General features: G+C 36.1%; 1 pseudogene; it reads left to right on the forward strand.

Annotated features, from left to right (window-relative positions):
* The first annotated feature begins 1,345 nt into the window (after window positions 1-1,345).
* On the forward strand, window positions 1,346-11,385 carry LOC118840294 (annotated as a pseudogene).
* The last annotated feature ends 772 nt before the right edge of the window (window positions 11,386-12,157 follow it).

A 12,157-nucleotide genomic window follows, 5' to 3' on the forward strand; every position in this document is an offset into this window, starting at 1 on the left:
TCTAGAATGATGGAGAAAGTCCAGACAATCAGAAGTAAAGGTTAAAAAGAATGAAGACCATTGGAGGGTTCTGTAGATTTATTGGGTGTATTAATACAATTTATTTTCTTCACTGATTCTCTGGAATTTTCTAACTGAATCATCATTTTATCAGCCTAAATAAGGACAATTTTGTCTCTCTTTGGTCATGATTGTTTTGTTCTCTCAATGATTTTGTCCTCTTGATAATTTTGTTCTCTTCACATTTCTATAAATAATATTTCTAAAGTTAACTGAAAATAAGATTAGTAAGGTTGTCCTTTTCTTGTCTAATACAATGTTTTTAGTAGTCCCTAAGCTTCAAGTTAGCCTTTAAAGGAAAAAAAAAACTTATTCTTAAGAATGTTGTGTTCTACTATCAACATTTTGTGAGAGGTTTCTTACAAAACATATAATGTCTTCATGATGATTGCTGTAAAATTTTACAATATGTCATCAATTAGGTTATATCTGAAACATGGACATAAAGATCTTCTTTCATGGAATAATATTTGCATCTTTTAGACTTTAAGTATATCTGCTAGACAATTTTAAAGTTGCTTTTCATTTTTACAATTATAGAATTTTAATAATAAATATTTTAGCCCTGTGGAAAAAGAGATTCTGATAGACTATAGGAACTAAATAATTTTCTCTCTATAGAAACTACAACATCTGTGGAATAGAACAGAAAAATGCTGGATCTGATCCCATATGCTACTGCAAACAAAAATAAATATAGTAGATTTCCTATGTGCTTTATAAAATGTTATTTCTCTCTTTCCCTTTTATTGACTCCTTTGCTTGCCACTCTACATCTCTTGTTTCACTTTTGAAATTTAAAATTATCCATCATCTAATCCCAACTTCTCACTATCCAACTTCTTCTTTTGCCCTGGAAATCATAGGACTATTTAATATCAATTCTTTCTGAACTTATTTTCCTACAGGCAATATTATAGCCTTAGAAAAATAACTAATCTCTTCCTGCCTCAGTTTCTTCATCTGTAAATCAAAGGATTTTGACTTAATTTCTTAAGGTTCCTTACAGTCCCAAATGTATGATATGTGTGTATATGTGTGTGTGTGTTTTCTTCTGTTCAACATGTATTGCAATTCTAAAATTAGCAACATGTTGGTCTAGGTTCCAAAAGCAAACCAAAAAGATCTCTGACTTAAATAATTTCATTTAATGTGGAAAACTATTTAATGTGGAAAAAAATAGACTAGAACTATATGCCATTCTTCTAGAACATAGTCTTAGAGTTAATAAAAAGATATAGATAGATAAATAGATATCGATATAGATATCTATATCAGTATCGATATGGATATGGATTTGGATATGGATATGGATAGAGCTACAGATACAGATGCAGATACAGATACAGATACAGATACAGATACAGATGTATAAAGATTAGGAATGTCTGTAGAAACTTACTGGTTTGAATTTTTTAAAATTATTCTCATAAGTAGAAGAACAAGGGTCAGGAAAGCATTCCTTTTCCCACAGTTTTATTTTTTGGGTGGTGGTAGGAATAACTTTCTGGCATTGTGGGAAGAGTATTGGACCTGAAGTCCAGAAGATTTGAGTTAAAATACTACCTCTGACACTAGTTCATCATTGATCAAAATGTTTTGGCTTTTAGCAACTGAATTAAACATCCATTTGATTTCAACTCTGTGTGAACCTTCAGATAGATAGATAGATAGATAGATAGATAGATAGATAGATAGTAAAAGAGATAGCTTCTTTTGAGAATGAAATAATCATTTAGGGAAGAATACAAAAGTATTGCCTTGCTGCAGTGATGGCCCAATTTAGGTCATACAGAATAAATTTGTAATAGACCTAATGAGCATAATTCATTCAACTCCTCCAGCTCCGTTCAACAGCATGTGATTAGGAGCAGAGGAGTCAGATGGTGGAATTAATTCAGGATTAGGTTTTGGCAATAAATAAGTGGAAATAGGATAAGAAGCAAGAGATTCTAAAATAGAAAACAGTGGAGTAGAATTAATTAACTATAGGATAAAGCCTGGAAAAGTAGGATAGTGAATTCAGAATAAGTGTAATGGCCTGAGAAAGTGCTAAGGGGTAAAGAGACTCGAGGTCAGAATGAGGATAAAGAACGGGGTTGGGAATCATAAGGCACAGGGAAAAATAATTTCCTTCAGTTAAAATCCTACCTTTTTAAAGAAACCTTTCCTAATACCTCTTCATATTAATTCCTTCCCTCTGAGATTGCTCTGATTTATCCTGTGAATGTCTTTTTGTATTTAACTACTTGCATGTTGTGTTTTCCATTTAACTGTGAGCTCCTTTTACTACATTTCCCAGAGCTCACCATAGCGTCAACATTAAGTCTTTCATAAATGCTTCTTGATAAAACTTGACTTACTGGACAAAACAATTTAAGAGTTCATAAACACAGACGTTGAACACTTGCAGGGGATGCATATTATCCTATATTTTTCCTCTACCTCTGAGCTAAATTCCTTAGAAAGCTATCTATACACACAGCCTCCATTTCCTTTTGTATAAATACTTTCAAAATCCTTACAGTGTGACTTTTGACTTCATCATTCAACTTACAATGTCCTTTCCAAAATTACAAATAGTATCTTAAATTCTGACTCTCTCATATATGCACCAGTCTCTCTACTAACTTAACCTCAATCCCTGGTTCAATATCTCCCTGCCTCGAGTCTACATCTGCTCCAATCTAGTTTCCACACATTTGCCAAAATGTTTTTTTTTAACTTAGGTGCATATTTAAACACATCATTCTCCTATCCAATAAGCTAAATTTGGTCCCTATATCATTAAGATAATATATAAACTCTCCTGTTAGGCTTTTAAGTCCTTCATAACCTGGACCCAATGTATCAATTAAGACTCATTATACCACACTTCCCTTCCTCCATTCTATGGTCTAAACAAACTGGACTTCTCTCTGTTCCTCAGAAATGTCATCTTCACTTCATTCTCTGTGCCTTTGCATTGCCATTTTATATGCATGGAATGAGCTCTCTCTTTATCTCAACCCCATAGAATTAATCACTTTGTTCAACATTAACTAAAATATGATTTTGTTCTATAAAACTAATAGTCTTCCCTCTCTAACTGGTAATGTTGTGTATGTTATATTTATCCTATATACCAATATTTATAAATTTATAGATATATGTATCTATATCTATTTATCTATCTATACACGCATTGTTTCCTTTTATAGAAGGTAAGGAGCTTTGTTTATGGTTTGTCTTTTAATTCCATGCACCTTACACAATGCTGGAAACATATTAATTAATAATTGATTAATTTTTGATGCATCTTTTCCATTATTTTATATTCCTACTAATGGCACTGAAATGTAAGTCTTGTAATATCATACATGGACTTCTGTCCTTTATCATCTTAGCTTTTTATTTATTTTTCACAGCCTTTACATATTGTGTTTTAATACATAATAAAGTTGAGATCTCTTTTATATATATATATATATATGTATATATATGCGTCATATACATATATATATATTCCCTTCATTGGTTCTGATGGCAACGAATCCATTCATTTTTATATTGTACAATCTTGTTGTACATTTTTATTTTTTTTTAAATATGTCTCCCAAACGTGATCTATGCAATGCATATCTTTTCTGCCTATCCAAAGGCTATCCATTTTTGAAAGTGTGGGATCAAATGTCAAGTTCTTCAAAAAACTTTTTCTTTGACTATCGTTATCTGAATGATCTTTTCCTGGATACACTGGATATGTAATGAATTTGGTAAATAATGTTGTACTACCCAGCTATTCCCCTTATATACCCTTAAAATGTTATTTACCCATGTTTGTTGATAGGATTCTAATGTGTTCCTTTCCACAGTAAATGGAAAGTTCTTTGAAGGAATGAGGTATATCATATTTCTTTCTACCCTATTTCATGCTGTAACTAACAGAGTGCCATATGTGAAGTATTCCAATTACCTTGAAAATATAAATGTATTTCACTATCAAATTATACTTACTCGATCCTATTTACCAAAAAGGACTTGCTGGTGGAGAATCTCATGTTCTTTCTGATGGTTAAACACACTACCATGATTGATGTGTGGGAGTGAGATGAAGGAAGTGCCAAGCTCTGTACCATTCTCAGACAATGGATAGCCTTTTCTCTCCTAAGTCTACCTCATTATGGGTAGCTGAGTTCATCTTCCTAGTTTAAACATAGGAAATACAGTTTAAGGATTTTTTGAATCAAAATATAACTGTATACTTTTATGTTCTCCTAGATCCAGATCCTTTCACAGATTAATGTAGATACACTCCAAATCCAGAGATTCATGGAAGGACTCAGTTCAATTATATAGCAGTTCCTTGATTCTTCTTCCTATTAGCAAACAGAAGGTAGAAAATAAAATACAGCTTTAAATGCTGTTAGACACAGGACATCTAATAGGTTGAATTATAGAAAGATTCAGCAACTCTGACCTTGAGTAGAATATAAGTTCTTTGAGATCAGAGATTCTTTGATTTTTATCCTCTTATACTTAGTGCTGAATATAGTGATTTGAAGATAGACATATGACAAATGGAAAATTGAAAATAGACACTATCAGTCATATCTCGTGTGTGTGTGTGTGTGTGTGTGTGTGTGTGTGTGTGTGTATGCAAATTTGGTTTTAACTGACTGGAAGTTGCCAAATTCTATCCAGTAGCCAAAGATCATTCTCACTTAGAAGAAAAAACTAAGCAATTCCACTACTTTCAGTTTTTGCTCTATAGATGATTGGCAATGAATAGAATAAGAGAAATATTTCTTGCTCTACATTCCAGAATTTCATTATTTAAAACATTTGTTTTAGTTATGTCCTTTTACATCAATAACCATTTCCATAACCAAAATTGTCAATTTTCTTCCATTTACAATGGAGAACTGCATATATTTTAGTGTGAGTAAATTGCCTACAAAGTAAAAAGTTGGCTACAGGCTTGTTTTCCTTTAGACTTCAGATATGGAGAATAGTAGAAGTGGGGTGGAAATGGTTTGGAAGTAAAGGATAATCACAGGATGCAGAAAAGCAAGTTTGCAAAAAAGTAAAATTTTCGTGATCCTAATGATTTTTGAAAACTATTTTTGAGGCTTGGTCAGGATTTTATTATACTATGATGTTTATTTTGGGCCCCTACAACTGAAATGTGATATAGAAAGCTTAAGGAGAGTCCAGAGAAAAGCAACATATAATACACTACATGATTAAAGGCTTCAGACATTTACTCTATTAGGAAAGGCTGAATTTCTAGAGAAGAGAGGAGACTTAATAACAGTCTTCACATATTTGAAGGAATATTAAATGAAGGTCAGGGTGTGCAGCTGTTCTCTGTTTACACAAGGGACAACAGAAGACAGACATGTTCAGATGGTAGTAGGAGGGATTTAGGTTAGACCAGGGATCAGCAACCTCCTTAGCGCTGAGTGTGATCAAGAGATAAAATAACAAAATATACTTGGGTACTGCTGAGATCCACTGATGAATAAGTGTAAACCATGGGCAGAAGAAAATTAAATAAAGGGATAAGGGAGAAACAATGGAGTAAAAAATAATTGATTAAGTGACAGTGAAAGATGGAAAAAAGAAAACAAAGAAAAAACAATTCACTTAATAATTCTGATAGTTTCTTCTTAGGCCTTTTAAGTTTTACAAATGTTTTAAAACTGTTTATAAAGATAATACTAAATGGTAATAAGGGTCAACAAAATTGCCCCAGGGCAGGTTAGCTTATATACAATGAAAGTAATATAACTAACCCCAATGCCAAAGCTTCCCTCCTGACAAAAGAACATGGGTATCATTTTCAGAGATCCTCTTATACAATGTTTTGCTTCAGGTCCCCAAAATAGAATACCTGCAAATTTCAGTAATTGTCTCATTCTTAAAAAAATCTCTCCTACTTTTGTCCCTCATCCAAAGAATTCCTAGGAACTTGAGTGGCAGATTCACTTTGTTTTTCAAAATAAATCCAAAGCTCTTCTTTAAGAACTCAGGCTAAAAATACTCAGGGTTATATTCACTGAACCACAGAAAGATTTGTAAGCAGACCCATAGATTGTTAAGAAAACCTCTCCCAATTTGTTGTGATGTCCCCACTACTGTTGCTGATTTTTTTCACCCCTACAAGTGAAGATTCAAATACCACTCACACTGAAGCTCCCATACTGCATTTAGTAAGCCTGGACTGTCATTGTTGCTACTATGGTCCCTGTCCATTAGAAGAAAGGCCTCATTTGAACCCCACAATATCACAACCTAGACCTTTTAGCCAATGGTTGTTGTTTTTTAGTCATTCATTCTTGTCTGACTCTTCCTGACCCTGTGTACTAGAGCTCACCAGGTCTTTCTTTCCTTCACTATCTCCTAAAGTCTGTCCAAGCTCATGTTCATTGCTTCCATGACACTCTCTATCTATCTCATGCTCTGCCATCCCCTTCTCCTTTTCCCTTCAACTTTTCCCAATATCAAGGTCTTTTCTAATGAATCCTCTCTTCTCATTATGTAGTCAAAGTATTTAATTTTCAGTTCATTATTTGACCTTCCAATGATTAGTCTGAATTAATTTTTAAAGTATTGATTGATTGGATCTTATCAAATCTTCTATCATGGTTTCTGGAATACTTGTCTATACTTAAGAAACTTCCCTTCATTTTCAGAATGCTTCTTCTCATGGTTTTGTTTTGTCTTTTTTTTTTTTTTTTGTATCTTTGGTCCTTCAAAATGAAACTGCATCCCAAGTCTTTCTTTCCAGTTCTGGTTTCATCTTCTCTCATAATTAGTCTCCTTTGTCACTAAAACCCCAAACTCACTGGTGCCAGTTGGAAGTAACTATAATCTTTGCTTCAAATTGCCATTTCTAGACTTACCCCTCCATGACCGTTATACCATCTCTCTATTCATTTTATTGTCAACCTGAAATCAAGAGGATTATCAAAGTAGAAACAACAAGGTTCTTTAATTGAGACAAGGGAATGGAAATTTGGGGCACCATGCAAAAACACAGTACTGGAATGTCTGAGAGGGGCAGAAGGGGAAGGGTGTAAATACACTTCAACAAGGAATGAGCCTCATGGAAGACATAGCCTCTCAAAGCTGTTACACAAGTTGTTTTGCAAAATAGCCAAAAGTCCATATAGAAGGCTGGGGAGGCTTGGGGAATAGTGACATCTGGTCAAAACAGTGAACTCCAGGTGTATCAATGAGGAATTTATGGAGATACCACAAGACTGGCACCAATTTGTTAGAACTTGATCTGACCAGGAGTCAGGGTCACATTGCCCCTCTGATGGCTGAATCCAGTAGTTAATTCTATTAAAATGTACTGCCTAATCCAGATGCCAATAGTTGTTATCTATTACCAACTGGGACGTGCTCCTCCTTTCTCAATGAATTTTGTTCCTGAGATCAGCAAAGATGGAAGAGTGGCAAGAAATATGGCTGAGCTCGTTCAAATTACTCCACAAAGATCTAGAAAAATAACCAGGCTAAGTAATATAATTTGCATGCAGAAGTAGAAGGCTATTAAGAAAACAGGCAAGACTTTAACTTTACATTCATATGATCATGCCAAAGAAATGAAGAATACATGCACAGAATTGGGTGCCAAAATTCATTTCACTCAAATGGGAAAAAGAAAAAAAAGAGGGGGGAGGTAGAATAGGGAACAATAACACAGAGGGGACATTAAGAGAGTAATTATTCTCATTCAAAAAAAATTGGGTCAAGGAGGGAAGACTATATATATATATATATATATATATATATATATATATATATATATATATATATATATATATATATTCACGCACATGCTCACAGTCTACAATAGAAATTTATTTTACCAAAAAGAAAAGCAGTAGGGCACCTCCTTTTCCAGCCTCCAGCTTAGGACCCTTTGGCCCCTGGGCTGCCCCACCCACAGAGAAGATTGCACCTAGAGCCGCCAGGAGCTGGAGGGTCTCAGCCTCATCATCGCTGTTAGTGGCAGCTGGGGCTGAGACCTATGGGTCACTGGCCTCCCTTGCAGCCCCAGCACAGGGTACCCTCCATTCCTAGTGGGTTCCACCTCCTGGGGCCTCTGCACAAGCCTCCTGTGACTTGCCGTTGGAAAGTTCACAGACAAGCATAAATGAATAGCAAATGAAAATGGTATTGCAACAGTGAGAATTAACAACTTTGCACAAGAAGAATTGGGAGATGTAGTTTACAGTACTTCTTCCAGAAGTTGGAACAAAATTGAACAAATAAGATGAGTTTGGAGCTTTGGAAAGTGTGAAAGCTGCCAGTGAACTCTATTTTCCACTAACAGAAGAAGTAACTATAATTAATGTAGCTCTTGCAGAAGACCCAGAGCTTGTCAAAAAACCTTGTTATGAAGATGGTCGACTGATCAAGATGACTCTCAGCAGAGAGCAGAGCCAATATGATAGCTAGGAAGCAGGACCTTTCTTAAGTTCTCCCCTAAATCCTTCCAGACACTTGTAAAAAATGGCTCTGAACCAATTCTAGTGCTGTGGAACCCATGAAATAGGAGAGGGAAGCATGTCTCCAGCCCAGGACAGCCTGGGTGGTCATTGGGAAGGGTCTACCGCAAGGTGCTGGGAGCAGAGCACAGTCCAGCGTGGTCTACACCAGGACAGACCAGATTGAGAGTCAATTGGAGCAAGATTTAGGGCAATGACTCATTGAGCTGTGGCAATTACCAGATTTCTCAACCCACAAACACCAAAGACCATGGAACAGGTTAGGGGGTAAACTTCAAGATCAGGTTAGAGAGCAGTCCAGTCCCAGTCCTAGGGGTGGTGGAGGTAGTGTGCAGCTAGAAGCTCCTGCAGCTGCTTCCAGAGCTCCATGGTCAGCTGCTTCTGGAGTCCCTGGCTCACATAGTGGGAGGAATCAAGTGGAAGACCAGAGAGGGAATGCAGACCTTGCTTTTCCCTCCTTGGATCTGGGTAGCAATCCTGGTTGGCAGTTCTGGGGGAGGTAGAGAGCTGCTGTGGCAGAGCTTGCAGTGACAGTGGAATGGAAGTAGCTCTGAAAACAGCAGCAGAGCCCCTAAAGCTTGGGACAAAGTTCTCTCTACTCTACAAGCAGTCATACCCCCATGAGAAACTCAAGGGTCAAGTAGTTGGATGGTAGCATGACCAGGCAGCAAAAAAGGATGCAGACATATACTCAAACATAGACTCCAGAATCTTTTTTTTGGTGGCAAAGAAGATCAAAACATACAGGCAGAAGAAGTCAACAAAATCAAAGAGTCTACATCAAAACCCTCCAAGAAAAATATGAATTGGTCTGAGGCCATGGAAAAGCTCTAAAAGGACTGGGAAAAGCAAGTAAGAGAAGTAGAGGAACAATTGGAAAGAGAAATGAGAGTGATGTGAGAAAACCACGAAAAACAAGTCAATGACTTGCTAAAAGAGACCCCACAAAATACTGAAGAAAATAACACCTTAAAAATAGACTAACTCAAATGGCAAAAGAGCTGCAAAAAACAAATGAGGAGAAGAATGCCTTGAAAGGCAGAATTAGCCAAATGGAAAAAGAGGTCAAAAAGATCACTGAAGAAAATGGTACCTTAAAAATTAGACTGGAGCAAGTGGAAGCTAGTGACTTTATGAGAAATCAAGATATTATAAAACAGAACCAAAGGAATGAAAACATGTAAAACAATGTGAAATATCTCATTGGAAAAACCACTGACCTGGAAAATAGATCCAGCAGAGATAATTTAAAAATTATTGGACTGTCTGAAAGCCATGATCAAAAAAAGAGCCTAGATATCATCTTTCAAGAAATTATCAAGGAAAACTGCCCTGATATTCTAGAGTCAGAGGATAAAATAGAAATTGAAAGAATCCACCAATCACCTCTTGAAAAAGATCCCAACAAGAAAACTCCTAGGAATATTGTTGCCAAATTCCAGAGTTCCCAGGTCAAGGAGAAAATACTGCAAGCAGCCAGAAAGAAATAATTTGAGTATTGTGGAAACACAATCAGAATAATACAAGATCTAGCAGCTTCTACGTTAAGGCATTGAAAGGTTTGGAATATGATATTCTGGAGGTCAAAGGAGCTGGGATTAAAACCAAAAATCAACTACCCAGCAAAACTGAGTATAGCTCTCCAAGGTGTAATATGGACTTCCAATAAAATAGAGAACTTTTGAGCTTTCTCAGTGAAAAGACCAGAGCTGAATAGAAAATTTGACTTTCAAACACAAGAATCAAGAGAAGCATGACAAGGTAAACAAGAAAGAGAAGTCATAAAGGACTTACTAAAGTCGAACTGTTTTGTTTACATTCCTACTCGGAAAGATGATGTTTGTAATTCATGAGACCTTTCTCAGTATTAGGGTAGTTGAAGGGAATATGCATATATGTATAGACAGAAGGCACAGGGTGAGTTGAATATGAAGGGATGATATGTAAAAAAATAAAATCAAATTAAGGGATGAGAGAGGAATATATTGAGAGAGGGAGAAAGGGAGAGACAGAATGGGGTAAATTATCTCAAACAAAAGTGGCAAGAAAAGGCAGTTTTCTTGAAAGGTAAGAGGGGGCAGGTGAGGGGGAATGAGTGAATCTTGCTCTCATCAGATTTGACCTGAGGGGGCAAAAGCATACAAACTCAATCAGGTGTCTTACCCCACAGGAGAGTAGGGGGAAGGGGATAAAAAAGGCAGGATGACAGAAGGGAGGGCAGATAGGGGGAGGAGGTAATCAAAAGCAAACACTTCTGCAAAAGAGTCAAGGGAGAAAATTGAATAAAGGGGGACAAGATAGGATGGAGGGAAATATAGTTAGTCTTTCACAACATGAGTATTGTGGAAATGTTTTACATAATGATACATGTGTGGCCTATGTTTAATTGCTTGCCTTCTAAAGGAAGGTGGGTGGAAAGAGAAGAGGGGAGAGAATTTGGAATTCAATTTTTTAAAAGCAGATGCTCAAAAAAGTTGTTTTTGCATGCAACTGAGAAGTAAGGTATATAGGGAATGGGGCATGGAAATATACCCTGCCCTATAAGAAAGTAAGGAGAAAGGGGATGGGTGGGGGGTGAGTGGGGAGACAGAAGGGAGGGCTGACTGGTGAACAGGCAATCAGAATATATGCCATCTTGTAGTTGGAGGAGGGTAGTGATGGGGAGAAAATTTATAACTCAAAATCTTGTGGAAATCAATGTTGAAAACCAAAATATTAAATAAAAATAATTAAGAGGAAAAAGAAGATGACTCTAAGCATCCCTTTAGCCCTTGATGAACTGATGAGTGAGGATGCATATAAGAGATACACAAAATCTTGAGGACTGAACACTCAATTCCCAAATAAAGTAGCTTAAGAATACATCAGCAGAGAGTTTCTGATAGAAAAGCCATGCTGGTGGGCAGAGCCAAGATGGCCGCATGAAAACAGCATCTTACCAGAGCTCTCTCACAAGGTCTGTCAGATTCCTATAAAAAAGTGAATTTGAACAGATTTGAGAGAGTTAAAAGAGAGGTAAAAGAAAAAATGAAAAAAAGTCCACTGATGAAATCAAGTCCCTAAAGAATAAGATTGGTGAAATGGCTATGGAGATTCAGAATCTAAATAGAGAAAAAGACATCCTGAGAGGTAAAATCAACCAGTTGGAAAAGGAGACTCAAAAGCAAAATGAAGACACTAACTCATTAAAAATTAGAGTTGAGCAAGTGGAAGCTAATGACTCTATGAGGCATCAAGAAGTAGTAAAACAAAATGTAAAGAATGAAAAAATTGGAAAAAAATGTGAAATACCTGATTGGGAAAACAACTGACCTGGAAAATAGATCCAGGAGAGACAATTTAAGAGTTATTTGTCTACTGGAAATCCACGATGAGAAAAAGAACCCTGACAGTATCTTCGAAGAAATTATCAAAGACTACTGCCCAGAGGTCCTAGAACCAGAGGGCAATAGTCATTGAAAGAATTCACCCATCACCCCCTGAAAGAGATTCCAAAGTGAAAATACCAAGAAATATTATAGCCAAATTTCAGAACTACAAAGTCAAGGAGAAAATACTCCAAGCAGCCGAAAAGAAAAAAATTCAAATATCGT

This window comes from Trichosurus vulpecula, chromosome 1 (genome assembly GCF_011100635.1).
Source record: "Trichosurus vulpecula isolate mTriVul1 chromosome 1, mTriVul1.pri, whole genome shotgun sequence".
Lineage (NCBI taxonomy): Eukaryota > Metazoa > Chordata > Mammalia > Diprotodontia > Phalangeridae > Trichosurus > Trichosurus vulpecula.